Raw genomic sequence first — 15,966 nt, 5'->3', positions numbered from 1 at the left:
ACTTGTCATCCAGAAAGTCCTAGATACCGTCACTGGCTTTTGAGACTCTGGACTTTGCAAGCTGCAGTATAATGTCCATTTTAATCTAGAACAGCCAAAAATATATTCCTGTGCATTACTTAGCTTAGCGCTAACATGCAGCTAGAATCGCAGGGGGGATTATTGTAAAGGTTTGGTTCCCCTCATTCTTTTAACTAGATTTGGACATTTCTGACTCTGAAGACCTGGGTCTAATAGTGAGGATTCATCACTTTGGCAAATTCATGAATGTATCATTGTATCATTCATTTCCGGACTGCCTAGTCTTGATTAGCTGCAACTATGTAGTCCAGCTTGCTAATGTAACATTTTAGCATAACTGCAAGACATTTGATTTGCAGAGCGTGGATAAGTTGATTTCCTGAGGCAATTGCAAAATCACTGTCTCTCTCAAACAGTACATGGACCATTGGTCGGCATATTGACATTTACATGATTTGCTTTGATCTCCCAGTCTCAAATGCCATAATAAAATTCCATAATAGCTTTTCCGCTTTGGTTCAATGTCCAAATTCAGAAAAGGGCTTTGAATGGAACCCTCGGATGGGTGATTGTATGCTACCTTTTTTATTTTTTTAAACCAAAAAAAAGTAGTATTCAACAATTCAGCAAAGTACATCTGGCTGAACAGGCCCTTCTTATTTCTCTCTCGTCGTGTCATCCTCATGTAAACATGGGCTAGTGCTTATCGAGGCTTGTGACGGAGAAAAGTCAGAGAAATTGATTGCTATTTAAGGCTCAGGGGTATTTTCCTGTGGGTAATCTCCTCCACTCTCCAGCAGCTGATTTTGATGAAGTGGCTGCTCAGGCCATGCCAGGAGACCGCAGGTGCAGAATGTGGAATTCAGAGCACAGGGAAGAGCACCTGGGAGAAGAAGAAAGACACTCGGTGTGGGACAGGGAAGCAGGAAGGAGTCAGTGCTAACGTCTAGATGGAGCCACCAGGGAGAGAAGGTCACCTGAGCACTCCTTACACTACTCCTTACATCAATATTACACCATAGCCTTTCTGTGGAAATTAGAGCTATCCAAGTACCTCGGTCTCCTGTTTAGTATGGATATTAGAGCCACTCGGGTATTATTTTATCTGTATCTTCATTACTAATAGATTTTGGAATGGAGAACACTGTTTATGCATTTGGTTCGCCCACTCGCTCAGCTGGAATACCCCAGAGACTTCCACCTCCGGAAAAAAAGACAACATTTAGTGGAGTCAGCAATGTAGAGCAAGTTCCAATTTCTGGAGCCCTTTATTTTTTGCTCAGTAAAATTATGAGCATGGGCTTGAATGCATGTTCAGCTCTATAGCAGTGGATTTAACTGAAATCTAAATTGTGGATAGACCTCTGGAATTCCCAATTGAATTTATAGACACATACAATACATTTGTATCATACATTACATTTATAATATATATATATATATATATATATATATATATATATATATATATACACACACATTTGTATTTGTATCTTATACATATAATACATTACAGCTGTTATTTAAGTATTACATCTTTTTAAAATCATGCATCTGTAATGATATTGCATACATGAGTGGCATTGTACATTTAGTACTTTGAGTAGCCTATTTGAGATCACTCTTTGAACCTACCTTCCTTTCAAATGCAGAAAAGAAGTACTCATTTAGTAGATATGTCACTTTTTACCAAATCTTCCCATCCCAGTATATCAGATTACATTGGTTTCTCACTGACTTTCGCATATCTGCACTGACTGATATGTACTTTTATATAGTTGTGACATTTTGTCAATCAACTTTAAGCTTATACAAAGTATCAAAACTTCAATGTTTTTTTCAATATTGCAATTTGGCATATTTTCTATACAATCAGTATGTATAATTTTACATTTGGAACCATCTTTTCAGACCCAGATTAAACTAAAACAATTTCCAATTATGATTAAGCACTGGCACTGCAGTTTTGTCTAAGCCTAAGCTTCAATCAATGCCCAAGAAACCGGCCTGTGGTGCTCAGACAGTTTTTGCCATATTATCATTTGGTATCGAGATTTTGTGATCAAAATCTAGGATTATGGCAAACCTACTATTATATTTATTGAATTAAAAAGAAAGAGGCCTTCCATCCACAACAGTGTATTTCAAACTGTATAGGACACATTGGCTCATAACTAGAGCCCCATCTGCTGGAAGAAACCTTATTAAGACTGACTCAATAAATATTAAGAACAGTATAATAGTATCCACACTGTTTAATTTGGTGATCTAAGAAAAGTACAGCAATATTTATAAAGGGTTGAAGTGCTAATAAACATGGATGGAAGTTCATGTAACATGGAACTATACTGTCATATAGACTGTGATCTAAATAGGTAGGCTTAGTTTCCAACATCTGTCTGTATTGCCTAAAATTGCATGGCTAAAAAGCCCAATCATCTCACTGTGTGTACAGGTCATGGGTTCTAAATGGAAGATTTGTGGAATGGTTGCAGTACCTAACAACTCAATGCAATAAACTGTACAAAATGGCAGAGCATTACTCCACTGGGTTGCTTAAAATATCATAAAAGCGTTTCTTAAAACAAGCAAAAAGCACTTTAAAGCTCAATCAGGAAGAATGCATTAAGGAGTCCAGCACGCTCCCTCACGCTCACTGAGTTTGTTGGGTGCAATTAAATGTGAAATACTGCTTAATCCATCAAGAATTATACCCCTGATTATTATCCATTACAGCCTCCCCCCTCTGAAAGAGGGGAACTTTAATGGCAATTTGCAGTAATGTTACGTCCTATAATTCTTGCTCTCTCTGTTGCTTGTATCGATGGCTGCTGTAATTGCCATTTTACTCATAGCTGATTGATTAGAACATAAAGTAACAAGAGAGGAACAATCATGTCAGGGAGACGGATGAGCACGCTCGATAGGCCAGCCCGGGATTCTGCTGATTTCTGGGAATCAATCCCGCCTCTTCCCTCGCCGGGTGACAATCCAGCCCATAACTCAGCAACAGCTTCTCTCCAGGGGGAAAAAAGCTGTTTCCCACAGCCTTGCTCGTGATGCTGCGGCCAGCCTTTAAGAGGGGCCTGACTCCTGGGGATACGACCATGACCGGCGTGTTATATAAAGGAAGGTTAATGGCATGGCCGTGGCGCTGTCCATGGTGCTGGATGTTTCGCACTGAGGGCTGTGTGAGGAGAATGCTAAAGCCGCCGTCTTGATAAACAGGGCTGTATCAGCCTGTACAGCAGGAATAAGATGGGTAGAGATACAACAGTGTAAATCAGGTCACTGAGGAGAGGTAGATACAGAGAGAGAGAAAGAGAGAGAGAGATATGCTGGAATGTTTTGGCGTCTTTTCAGCTTCACACAGCAGCCCAACACTTCAGGGACGTTCGATCAAACTACTAAAGTTTGCTCATCAACCAAAATGTCAGAAGGTAAATCAATCTGGCTAGTTGCAAATGTAGGGTGCATGCATTCAACACAGGGAAGGTATACAAAAAACACATCAACTTCAAAAAGGCAATCCATAATTCGTGATTAATTTGACTTGCTTTCAACTAAAAAGTTATGGGTTCCATCAAAGAAATGTCATTTCCAGCTGACTTTGTTTTAAAGTACACATTGAAATTGTCTCCCTTCAACTTTGATCTAAAGGCTAGCAGACACTACAGCAAAGATCCCAATCAAATATATTTGATTATGAGGCCCCCTTTTTGCTCTGCTATCCATGCGGAGTAGTAAATAATAGAAAATAAAGCTGGTCATCTGGAAAAGAACAGAAAAAAAAAAACATTACGGAGAAACGATTTGAGCGACAGTCACTAGAGAGCTGCAGGGGGAAGAACAGAGAGATATGACATTAATGGTATTGTCAATAGGGCTATAATAAAATTAAAAAGGTCAGAGATTGCAGTGTGCATCAGGCTTGAGAAGAGTCCTTTGGGCCTGTCAGACACTGATAAATAAACACCAGCCTACTCTGGTTTTCTCATGTCGAGACTGTGTGTCAATAAGGCCCTGATGGATTCTGTAAAGTACTGAGCACTTAATATACCTGCAGGGCAGGGATCTGTAATAAATAAGCCGCCGGTCTAAATGAATGCGCCAGACCCTGATGCAATTACAGAACAACTTCCATTTAAACCTCTGGCAATTAACAACCGTCAGATCGCAGGGTCCGGGTCCAGAGAGCAGCGCGTATTATTCGGGCCTGCCGATGCAAACCCAACAGACTTAATTAAACAGCTCAAAAATGTTGTCAGCACCAAAGAACTAACCAGCTGAGCGAAGCAGCACTAGGGCAATAGGGCCGCCTCAAGTGAACCACATTTATTCAGCAGATTCTTATCCGAGATGGCTGCCGTAAGTTGCTGCGTTTAATTAAATACAGCGAAGCCTTACTACTACACTGATGTAGTGTTCACAGTGCACACATAAAGACATCAAGTTTGACTTTTCAGATGAACTTGTATGTGCAATATTTGTGTATGGATGAATTTGTATAGAAAAATGTGCCCAAAGCTGACTGCACAAAGTGGCTATTAACGTGTATGACCTTCAACTTGCCTTCTGAGCCCATTACTGAGCCCATCTCTGCAGAGATTACATGCTAAACTGCCCAATCCACATTTTGCTCATTTAACAGTCACTTTTACACACAGCCTTACATAAAACTGTCATTAAATCAGTCAAAAGTTTGAGGATATAACTTAAAGAGGCCAGGAACCTTGACAATGGTATCAGAAGGATGTTAATAGTTCATCTGCTTAACCTGAAAAAGTTGAATTCCATTGTTTTATTCAAAGCATTCAAAGCAGGGCTCTCTAACCATGTTCATGGGGAGCTTCCTTCCCTTATATCCAACCCTAATCCACCCCACCTGATCCAGCAAATTTAGATTTTCTGAATGGGTTGTATGGTGGGTTGGAGTTAAAACCTACAGAAAGGTACAGTAGTTCTCCAAGAGGAGGGTTGGAGACTATTGATTTAAATAGTTGAAATCAACAGCCAACCTCCCTGAATGCTGGATCCCGAAGAACATATGTCTGTACATTGCGTATACTCTAAGAAATAGCAACCTAAAATGATCTAAGACAAACAATTTGCCTCAACCAGTGGCCTCTATTTATGTCTTTTTTAGTTTATGTGTTTATGTGTTTATGTGAATTCCTATGAATAATGCTAAGTTCACACTTTTTGTAAAAAGGGTTCAATATAGGATTACCATTTTTTTAAGAACTATCTACAGTATGGTTTTCCAAAAAACATTTATCAAGACAAAGCATTCAACTGGTTTTGTGTTTCAGGAACCCTTGAAGAACACGTGGTTTAAGTGTGTAATTTCAGAGATACAAGCATTTGTTGTCACAGGTAGGTTTGGGTACTTCACATTTGAACCGATACCTGGAATTTGGTACTGGTACCCAGCCGTACTGTTATTTGGCACTTCACTCTCTGTAATAACAAAAACCTTTTTTTCAACATTTTGGTTTTTATTTGGAACATCTTACACACCCCACAAAATAAAACAGCTCTCAACCTCCTTTCTTCCCTCCCAAAACCATCCCTCCTATCTCAAGTCTTTCACCAGGGCAGAGTGTGAGCAGGAAACACATGTAATTTCTTTCCTAAAATCTAGGCATTGTAGCAGTGAGGGTAGTTTAGTGTGTTTGAGTGCAGCTTTACTTTAGAAAACACTGACATTTCAACATTAGTGTATCATGATCAAAAAGTGTTTGGCACCCTCGTGCGAGTACATGTGTGTTCTCCTACTTCTAGTTAGCCAGCATTAGCAACCAGGCTTACTTTAAATCAGATGGAAGTGAAAATTGCTGGGGGTCTTTTTAGGGTGTGTGTATTAGTCACAGTGCTAAGCATATGCACTGCTTTTGATGCAAATCAAATCCCAGCTCAAAGGAAACACAATGGTTAGTGGGAGATCCTGGAGAGTTGTCAATTCGTTGTTTAATTTGTGTGCAGTTTAACTTCTATAGCAATGACTGCAGGCATCCTTTTAATGTTAGCGGCAGCTGTTGTGTGTGTGTGTGTGTGGGGGGGGTGCTTTTAGGCTATCAAATATGCTTAGGTTTAAAGTGCTGCCATGGTCAACCCTGCATTTTGCTTTATATATAAGGCAGAGATAGTTGTGTTTGGCTGTGTTACACCTGAACCAAAATGTGGCACCTGTGACTGATTTGACACAAATTGGTACATGGTAGTACCAATGTCATTGGGTCAGTACCTTTAATAGTATCAAGTTTACTACCCAACTCTAGTGACAGGCATGGTATGTTATGTAGACCTGTTCCTTGCATGGCACAGAAAGACAGGATTTCTGCATAAGAATGTTAAGAACATCATCACTGATTTGAACCTTCTTTATTGGCTGATAATACTGCAGAGAGCTTGCAAACAGTAATTATGCCACTGTAAATATACCACCTGTTTGTCTGAAGACTGTATTCTTCTGAATTTATTATTACAAATTAAATTCAACATTAAAAACAGGTGCTCTGTTTAGTGGATTGGGACTTTTTCGGGTTAGCCGCTCTTCACATTTCAGATAGAAATCTAGAGAGTGCCACCACTTATTCAGCTTATCTAAGCAAAGGATTAAATGTACACCCCATGCATACGTTGATATATTTTGCATGAAAAACTCATCTATTCACTAGGTTCCATGGCTTTATCAGAGTCTCTGCACTTATAGCCTATGAGACACACAACGACAGACACACCTCAGTAGCTCTCAGCTCAAACGATTTCCTTCTCTTTACTTTAGGACACCTGAAGGACAAAGGATCCCCTGAGCGCCTCTACATGAGGCAATGAAACACACTTACTGCACACACACACACACACACACACACACACACACACACACATCCACACGCACACATAGAGGAACAGTCTACAACCAATCTGTACTTTTTTTCCTTATGTGGCTGAGATGAAATGGCTGTCTTTTATCTCCCTTAGGCCTAGAGTTCAGGGTTAGCGTGTGTATTTGAAGAACTGATGTCGGGCTGAAATGGGATAAGGCATTATTTTATAAATATATCAGAATACATTGTTAAAGAAACAGTTCAGCTCCACACAGCTAGTACTTTAGATGTGCCTAGATATGTTTGGTGTCTGGAGGTATGGGAATACAGTCTTAGAAAAGAAGCTCTTCAAGCCATCATAGCTCAAGGAACCATGGTAAATGACAGGCCAAGCATATATCGTATATGTTTTTTTAAAGAACCTTTTAAAAAATAGTTCTATATAGCCCCCAAATGGTTCCACTATTCCACTCTTAGTCAAATAAATATGTTCAGTGCTGTATACAACCCTTTTTACTTTTACTTTACATTATTGAAGCACATTCTCTACTATGCCACATACAACTACATGCCTACACCTTCAGACAGGGTGTGCCTGCCTGCTAGCTAGCTAGATAGTAAGATTGGGTCATGTAATAGCATAGTAAAAGGCAGTATTGAGCGGTGTGATGCAAACCTGGCACATTCTGTGGATGCATTCATCATTAATGATTTCCACAACTTCATAAAAGTCACCCATAATGCTTAACATCAAAAATACCATGTTTGAATGCTACATTGTTAGTGACATGACTGGGGAAATTTTTACTAAAACATTTACTAAAATAGCACAAAAGGTCTGTATTTCAAAAAGTGCATCAAACTGGATCTTTATTCATTTAGCCCTCACCTTCAAGCTGTAATGACTAATGTCAATTTGCCAGCCCTGAAAAGCACAGATCTAAGCCTTCAGAAGGCCAGGAGGCCTTATTCATACTGTGAAAAGGCTGCCCCTCTGCTTCTTGTCATATTGTATACTTTCAATTTCAACAAGATAGATGCAATTAGTGTTTTTTTTTTTGGTGAGATCATGGCCTCAAGATCCTCACAGCTACTGAAATATTAGCTATGCAAAGTCATTTTTTCCATTTTGAAAGATAATATTCCAAATCTTGGTCAGAATACACATAAGCATGATTTGGCGGTATTTAACCACTTGACAAGAGCTGCAGCAAGCACTGCTGGGCATGTACAAACATTTGACATCAAACATGTGTTGGCTGATTAACTACATTTGTAGAACCAATAAAAGCTTCACTTCAAATGCATATTCAAAGGCTTTCTGTATGTTAAAAACTCCACAAAACATACCTATGTTTCTAAGGACCACAATCTAAGAGCAGAAAATGGCATTGCTGCACTTTCTTTGTACCTGTATGTCCAAAGAAATAGAGCTTCTCACCTTTGACTCTGTTCCCTCAGGAGAGGAACCATGACATGCTCTAAAACCTCCATAATGGCCAAGGATTGGAGAAAGAGAGAGAGAGAGAGAGAGAGAGAGAGAGAGAGAGAGAGAGAGAGAGAGACAGAGAGACAGAGAGAGGGACTGGGCAAAAAAGAAATGTTGCATTCACTGTATTAAAATACAGTGTACAAAATACAAAATACAAAATACAAAATACAAAAGCATGTGCGCAGATAATAGATGTTATGATAAGTCTGTAAAAACAATTTATATATATGAGGTCAATGCTAGTAGTTGAAAATGATAAAAATTGCCAGTATTTAGACTTTTAAATCAGAAAGCTGGAATGCTTACAACAGGTTCCTCTCACCCACCTGGCACTTATAAAGGCATCGATAAGCCTGTGATTGATTTGACACTTAAATGTCTGTAGTAGAAAAAAGCATAGTGTAATTTAACACTATTAACAATTTATATCTCATTTATATCTCTATCAAAGCACCATCAGGTGAAGGTACAGAACTCTTTAGTTGATTCCACATGTCTTTGTAAATAGGAGGGGTGAGACTTCATTTGAAAACTCCACAAGATTTGTAGAAGATACAGGATTTGTGGATGCTCACCTGCATGCATTTACCTAACTAAGTACACTATATGTGCAAATGTTCATGAACACCCTTTCTAATAAATGCATTTGGCAATACACACACAGCTTGTCTAGCCCCTGTAGAGAAGTATTGCCAATAGAATAGGACTGGAGCAGGAACACATGAACCTATTAGCACCGTGACTAATGCCAGGCTTGGCCTAGAGGTGTATAAATCCCCCCATCATTGAGCTATGGAGCAGTGGAACTGTGGAACTTTATGAAATGATGGTGCTCCATCTAATACTTTTGGGATGAGTTAGGGAGTTGTGGATAAAGTGGGTGATGATAATCCACATCATAACGCACTAAAACTCTTGTCATGGATTGTAATTAAATCCTCACAGCAGTGCTCCAAAATCTAGAAGAAAGCCTTCCCTTGGGCAGTAGAGACAGTTACTCCAGCAAAAGCAGGATGAACATATGCTTAAGGAGCAAGTGTCCCAACACTTTTGTCCACATAGTGTATTGATTCAATTTGCCTTCATTTTCCCTAAGCCCTATACCCTAAAAAACAAATCCTGCAACCCAAACCAATATAGCCAATATAGAAGTCTGTTCAAATAAAGTGGGACTCATGTTTCACTATGTAATACAGAATGCAGATGAATACTATGATATTATGTAAAGAGGGTAAATAGTAAAGCAAAATGTCAAAGATATCTCTAGACTTTAAAGAATCAGAAGACATTTGGCAGCTGACTTTTGCAACTACATTTTTGCACCCTGGAATATTCACTGTAAGTCCTGTCAAGCACAAGTCTCCACAGAACAGGGTCATGAACCGAAACACAGTCAGAAAATAGGCTATCAGGGCTATCAGAGGCGAAACAGGATATAGTCAGAAATGTAACAAAGGTTTGAAATGCCAGAGGACAATCAGATATAAATGGCTCAGAGCTCAGCAACACTAGACCAAGACTTTGCACATGTCTTCGCTCCTCTAGGGCTTTTGAAGAGTGAGCTGAGCACATTCAGGTGGACAGGGAGGGGCCTGTGATCAGAACTCTGGCAAAGCAGAGCGCTGTAGAGCATGAGAGGGTGGGGTTTGAGGGCTGATAAGTATCCTGACTTTCCTGCTAATTACAGAATTTAGCTACTTTAACCTGCACCCATTACTGACACTGACAGCTTGTATAATCCCCATAATAAAACTCTGCCAATAGAAAGGGATGTTCTGGAGTTGTTGTACTTGAGCCTAAGGTCACGACACCCAATACCAAATATTGCTGAGAGGGGTAAACAAAGCCACCCAGAAAAAGGCTGTGGAGCGGTGAAGTGCATTCTCTGGAATGATGGAGCTCCAGCCAATATCTTTGGGATGAGCTGGAGTGACATTTGTGATCCAGACTTAATCATCCAACATCAGCACTTGACCTCTCTGATGGCTCTTGTGGCTGAATGCCATCAATATCTCATAACATTGTTCAAAAATCTAGTATAATATATAGTGTAGCCGTTTCAGAAGAGTAGAGTGGGTGGTATGGGTGGCTATAAACATTTGGGCAGTTTTCCAGGCAGGAGTTGAGCCTAGTCCTGAATTACAAATGGAGACTCGACACAAAAAGATAAATATACATCCCAAACTTTATAGAGAACATCTGCTTATATTTGCATGCTGTTCCAATGCAGCACTTTGGACTGCTGGGAAAACCGGACTCATTTGAATGTTTATTAGGACATCTATGGGTTTTTGAGCTCTTATTACAATTACTTACTTTATATAGACAGTTTAACCTCTCAACACTCCAATACTTGTTACACAATAATTACACAGTAATTACAGGAACCTCTGTACAAACTGGTGGGGCTAAGTAAAAGTTTATGAAAGAAGTACACAAGACTAATCAATAAGAACAACATTTAAGTTAATGAAGAAATACTAAATTAGGAAGCTCAGCTAATATGAAACTCACTGCAAGCTCATGAAGTCAGTTTCAAAGAAACTCCAGTTTTGCAAAAGAGATGAAACTGCCCAGGCATGCGCAGCATGGTGCCTCCAGAGGTTACGCGAGGGTTCAGGGACTGCCATTCAAGATAATTCCTAAAAGAAAAAACTGTACACAGTGCTACCTCCCATCAAAGGATCTGGAAATGTGCTCTTTTAATTTCACATTTTACATGTGCAAGAAGAAGATATGTCTCTCCCAGAATGCAATTTCCTGCCACTTTACTTTTTAGCTTACTGCGTTCATTTCACAAAGCAACGTCTGCTCATAATGGTGAAAGGAAAGGCTGTATTAAAGCAGAAAGCCGTGCTCACTCTCAGTTTGTTCAACTCTAATGCTCGACTGCTGTTATAGTAAGGGGTTTTGTTTGTTTGTTTGTTGTTTTGTTGTTGTCTTTGTTTTCACAAAATGATTCTGATGATTCAGGGAGCATGATACAACAGATGTTCTGGAAAATTTGATTAGGCCAACATAAGTTTGATAAACCTCTAAAAGACCCCAAAACCTTCTCTTGATGTAAAGGATCTTTATCAACGTAAAGGTCGCATCTCTATTGCAAAAATGGTTCTTTATGGAACCAGAACTGCTTCTTCTATGGTGTTGCTCAAAGAACCTTTTGTAGCACTTTTATGTTTTAGAGTGTTGGTCAGATTGGTACATTACCAAATTTAATGTGCTAATTAATAACATGCATTTTAGTTCATTCCAGCCCTAAACACGCAGCATATCTAATATATATATATATATATATTCTCATTATCGCTTCAATCGTTCACATCTTTTATACATGATAGTTTGGGCTGGTTTTCTGATGGAATGCTTACTTAAAAAATGTGATCAATAATCCTCCGACAGTCCACAAGTGTTCAATAATTCCACCTGGGTGTGCAAGATTACCTAGACACATACTGGACCAAAAAAAAATAAAAAATGCACAATCATGCTAAGTATGTGGCTGTTGTATGGGGCAATATTTGATATGCAGATTGGGATTGGCATTGGGAACAGACAACAACGGACACTGGAGTGAAAACTAAGTTCTTTAATAAATCAATAAATAAATAAATAAATAAGTGACGAGAGAGAGTGAGTTTTGGGTTAAGATGTATGCCAGAGGCTGTATTTAGTAAATACAGTGTTGGAGGACATCTGTTCAGCTGTTTCCTGTGGCTTGTCACTGTCTAAATCAATAACAGAAGGAATTCAATTACAGTTCTGCATCTCCCCTCTTGCATATAGGAACCAATCCACCAATTTAGAGGAAAAGATTTATTTTAAAAGGAAAAGGGAGGGGCACGAGCGCCTTCAATTTATTCTCGCTTCTGGAGTTCAAGTTAATTTCAGAAGTGCACAAGAAATAACAGAGTTTCAAACATGGCAAAATACAGTGAGCTCTTATGCAAATGTGTAGCATTTCTCCTGTTGACTATAACTGTGGAGGCAGGGTAGCACATAAGGAAATATAGGTTTGTTTGATAGCTGTTGCAGTCTTGAAATGGTGCTTTGAGCAATGTTATAGAAGAACCACTCTTGGTCCAATAAAGAGCCATTTTTGTAACAGATATGTTTGATGTAAAGATCCTTTAAACTGTTATTTTACTTTACATCAAGTGAAGGTTCTTTAGATCTTACAAATGTTATTCTTCTGTCCAAAGAACATTTTTCCTGAAGTCTTGGTCTTTGTCCGGGTGTCTTTTGGCCAACTTTAGTCTTGGCTTTTTAAATCCCTTCCCAGACTCATTCACCTACAAGCCTACAAGAGCTCTTTGGATCTTATCATGGTGATGCCACACATTTCGACAATTAAGAGCAATCCACTTCAAGAGCAAACCAAACTAAAGGCCCTTTTGCCCTAATTTTGCAATTCTTTGCCACCAACATAAGCTTTCTCTGCCAATCACAGCTTTCTTTCTGATATTGGTATGGTAACAGCCAGCCGTGACTACTGACAACTAGAACGTTTAACTGAACTCTCTGTGTATCCTCCTCACCTGTGGAGCCGTGTCTCCAGGATCTGTTCAAAGAACAGTTCATGCTCATGCATGCATCCGAGCTGTGTGTAGAAGTTCTCCTGAAGTTTAGTGAGCTAGAACTTTTCGTTCTTTTTTCACTCTTCCAAAAAGCACAAAGCAGTGTTTACTCTCTGACTCCAGTCACTTCCTCTCTATATATAATGCACTTTGTAGGTTGTGCAATGGCAGACCTCCATTCTAACATTACATAATCTGTCTGATCTAAAGCCATTAGAATTTAGCAATCGCTTTAACAATGTATGCTTTGCTTTTTCAAGTAGCTAGTGCAGGATACTGGGAATATGGTGATGTGATTTGAGACGTAAACTGTGCAGGTTAGTGGTGAAAGGAGAACAGAGAGTTTCATTGTGGAGAATAAACTGTAAACCTTTTTTTTTTTCTGCACACTGCTCGTAGATGTTTGACATAGTTTTTATTTTTGCCAGATTCAGTCCACTTGAACACATTCTGCCTGATTCATGGCCTGAATAACTCGGCAAAGTTCCTGAACAATTGTGTCTGATGTGAATAGTTTTACGTGAAAAAAATTCTGTGTGAATATTTCATATGTCCGTCTTGTTTATGTGCATTGTGTTTGGTGTGTTAAGGTCTTAAATGAGGTTTAAATAAGACAGGCACCTCCAGAATCCTCTCTAACAATGCTCTAATCATTTGTAGCTGATGTTTTGCAGCTGATTCTATTTCGAGACATTTTATGTAGTAATTAAAATGGGGGTGTCCTAACTTTTCTAACACAAAAAACATGAATTTCACTTTAGTTGTATTACCCCCATCTCTCTATAGTGTTTGAAATGTAGATCAAATGTCTATGTTTTTAAAACATTTTTCATGGGGTGTTCAATTTTCTTTTTTACTGTAAATAGCATGTCAGTTGGTTATTGTTGTACTCAGTGGTCCATAATTATTAAGTTTCAGAGAAGTATTGATGTGGAATCATGTTCAGAATCAGTTGTGAAAGGCAACACCTGAGGCAAGATCAGTACTCTTGCTCTGAGAAGCCTTATAAACACGGCCCAGCGTCAGCTTTGCTAGCACTCTATTTCTTGCCAATGACTGATATTCCATTTCAGTAGACACAAATCAAATACTGCTTCATTCACCTTCCCGAGAAGAGCAGTCTCAGTACAGATGAGAAAAGTGAGACTCCAACGTGTGGAGGAACCCCCTAGCTCCCCTTTGTAATTTGCCACTGAATAGTTTCAATCAGACCCTCTCCCAACTTCCTTTTCCTCCTCTTAAAAGCCCATTTTGACATGTTTAAGCGACACAAAAGCTGACTCCCAGACTTCTCGCCGATGGAAATAAACATCAAAGTAAAGCAAGGACACCCATTCTTCTGCATTTTCCTCGCAACACGCGCATGGCTTGCTAAGGCAGGTTGCATACGACCTTTCATTACGTTCTTGAGAGATTATACTCTCACCCCACGGGGAGGCACAAGTTCAAACGGAGCACTGGCACAGAGTAAATGGAGGAGAATCATAAAGGCATAGATCTGCGCTGAAGTCTAGCTAAAATAAAGTGAGAGCAGCTATAGGCCAAAGACTCCGGTCACATCAATAGACACCACATTAAATCTCTGACCAGCTGAGAACAGACCCTCATAAGAATGACGGCACACTGAAGAGATGGTTGAAATGACTGGATTTAGATGTACATCTTTTTCACTTGAGTGAAACATCTTAATCAACTCGGTTCATGCCAAACATAAGCAAACTGGAAGACAGCCTTGTGTTGATGGAACTTTGAGTATTTGATCAATATGGAAACGATTCCAAACACACATCCCAAAGAGTTCCGTTCAGTCTAAAGTTTGGATGACACTCCAAATGAATAAGTCATGGTATTTGCACACATATTCCAAGCCCCTTCAAGAATCCTTCAAGCTCACTCCAAGACTCCTACCTGAGTGCAAGTCCCTCTCCTCGCTAGCGTTGTCGGCTCAGAGACGGCAGAACAGAGCTCCCTCTTCTTGGTGTCTCTCTCCCCCTCTGCTCTGACTTGCAAGTGGAGCAGCAGCTTGTCTAGCCCAGCCCAGCACAACAGAGTTCACTTCAGTTCAGTTCAGTTCAGGGTACGGGACGAACAGACCAGCCGGACAGTCAGAATGCTGAGCTCATCTCAATGTGAACCACCTCCCGCCCACTCAGGACCATAAATACCCCACTTAAGTCCCACTATACTGTAAGTATGTCGGATAGGGAAGAGTTATGTGCTTCAGAAACCATTTAACAGGCCTGCATCCTGAAAAGTGGAGCATTTACTTATTTACCTGAACTCAGCCCGTCCCTGCTGAAGTTATAAGGGGTGTTTCACCTGCCTGGGCTGTTAATAGAAGGAGGTACAATAGAGGGCAGCCCATTAGAAAAGAGGGCACCAAGATTATACAGTATAAGTCAGGTACACTACAAAAAAGCTGACTTTGGTGAGTTTAATACCTTACTTTAATCAACAGTATATTATATTTTGTTACTAAAATCATTCAAAAATATGTTTTAAAAAGGAAACACAATATGAAATATGGCTGCTCTCTCATTGGGTGATGGTGTGATTGTTGGGATAAGATTCAGAATTGCAGAATTAAAGCTAACATGATCATAACATAGAAACGTGTATAATATGGGCCCTTAAAAGCTCTTTTTGCATTAAGTTTGTGGGTGATGGAATTAAGTAGAGAGTTAAGCAGCCTGACTCTGCTGAGTTTAAAGGGTTGAGAGAGAGCGAGAGAGAGAGAGAAATCACTGCAGTGACAGAAGTGCTGTGCCTTCTTTTGCCTCCCACAGAGACTCATTGGCAACCTCTGCAAACTCTCTCCTTCCCTCTCTCTTTCTCTCTCCCTCTCTTTCTCTCTCTGTCTCCCTCATTCCCTCATTCCTCTGTAATTCCTCCTCTCTATCCTCTGTTCCTGGGGAGGGACCAGGGCTCAGATTAAATCCCTCTCCCTTCTGAGGGGGGAAAAAAAGCAGTCTGCTCATTTTGTCAGTTGAATATAGATGCCCGGCGGAGGGTGCAATTACTTCTCAATCACTTCGTCTCATCTAAA

At 39.7% G+C, this 15,966-nt stretch overlaps 1 protein-coding gene across 5 annotated transcripts in view; it reads right to left on the bottom strand.

Moving 5' to 3' along the window:
- tenm2a (teneurin transmembrane protein 2a) overlaps window positions 1–14,915 on the bottom strand; it is a 667,726-nt gene extending 652,811 nt beyond the window's left edge. For all 5 annotated transcript variants that reach the window (XM_072664035.1, XM_072664037.1, XM_072664038.1 and 2 more), the window contains exon 1: window positions 14,829–14,915. The gene's annotated coding sequence lies outside the window, so the exon portion shown is untranslated. The remainder of the gene's footprint in view (window positions 1–14,828) is intronic.
- Between the last annotated feature and the right edge of the window lie 1,051 nt (window positions 14,916–15,966).

This window comes from Salminus brasiliensis, chromosome 19 (genome assembly GCF_030463535.1).
Source record: "Salminus brasiliensis chromosome 19, fSalBra1.hap2, whole genome shotgun sequence".
NCBI lineage: Eukaryota > Metazoa > Chordata > Actinopteri > Characiformes > Bryconidae > Salminus > Salminus brasiliensis.
This window is presented reverse-complemented; position numbering and strand designations above follow the sequence as displayed.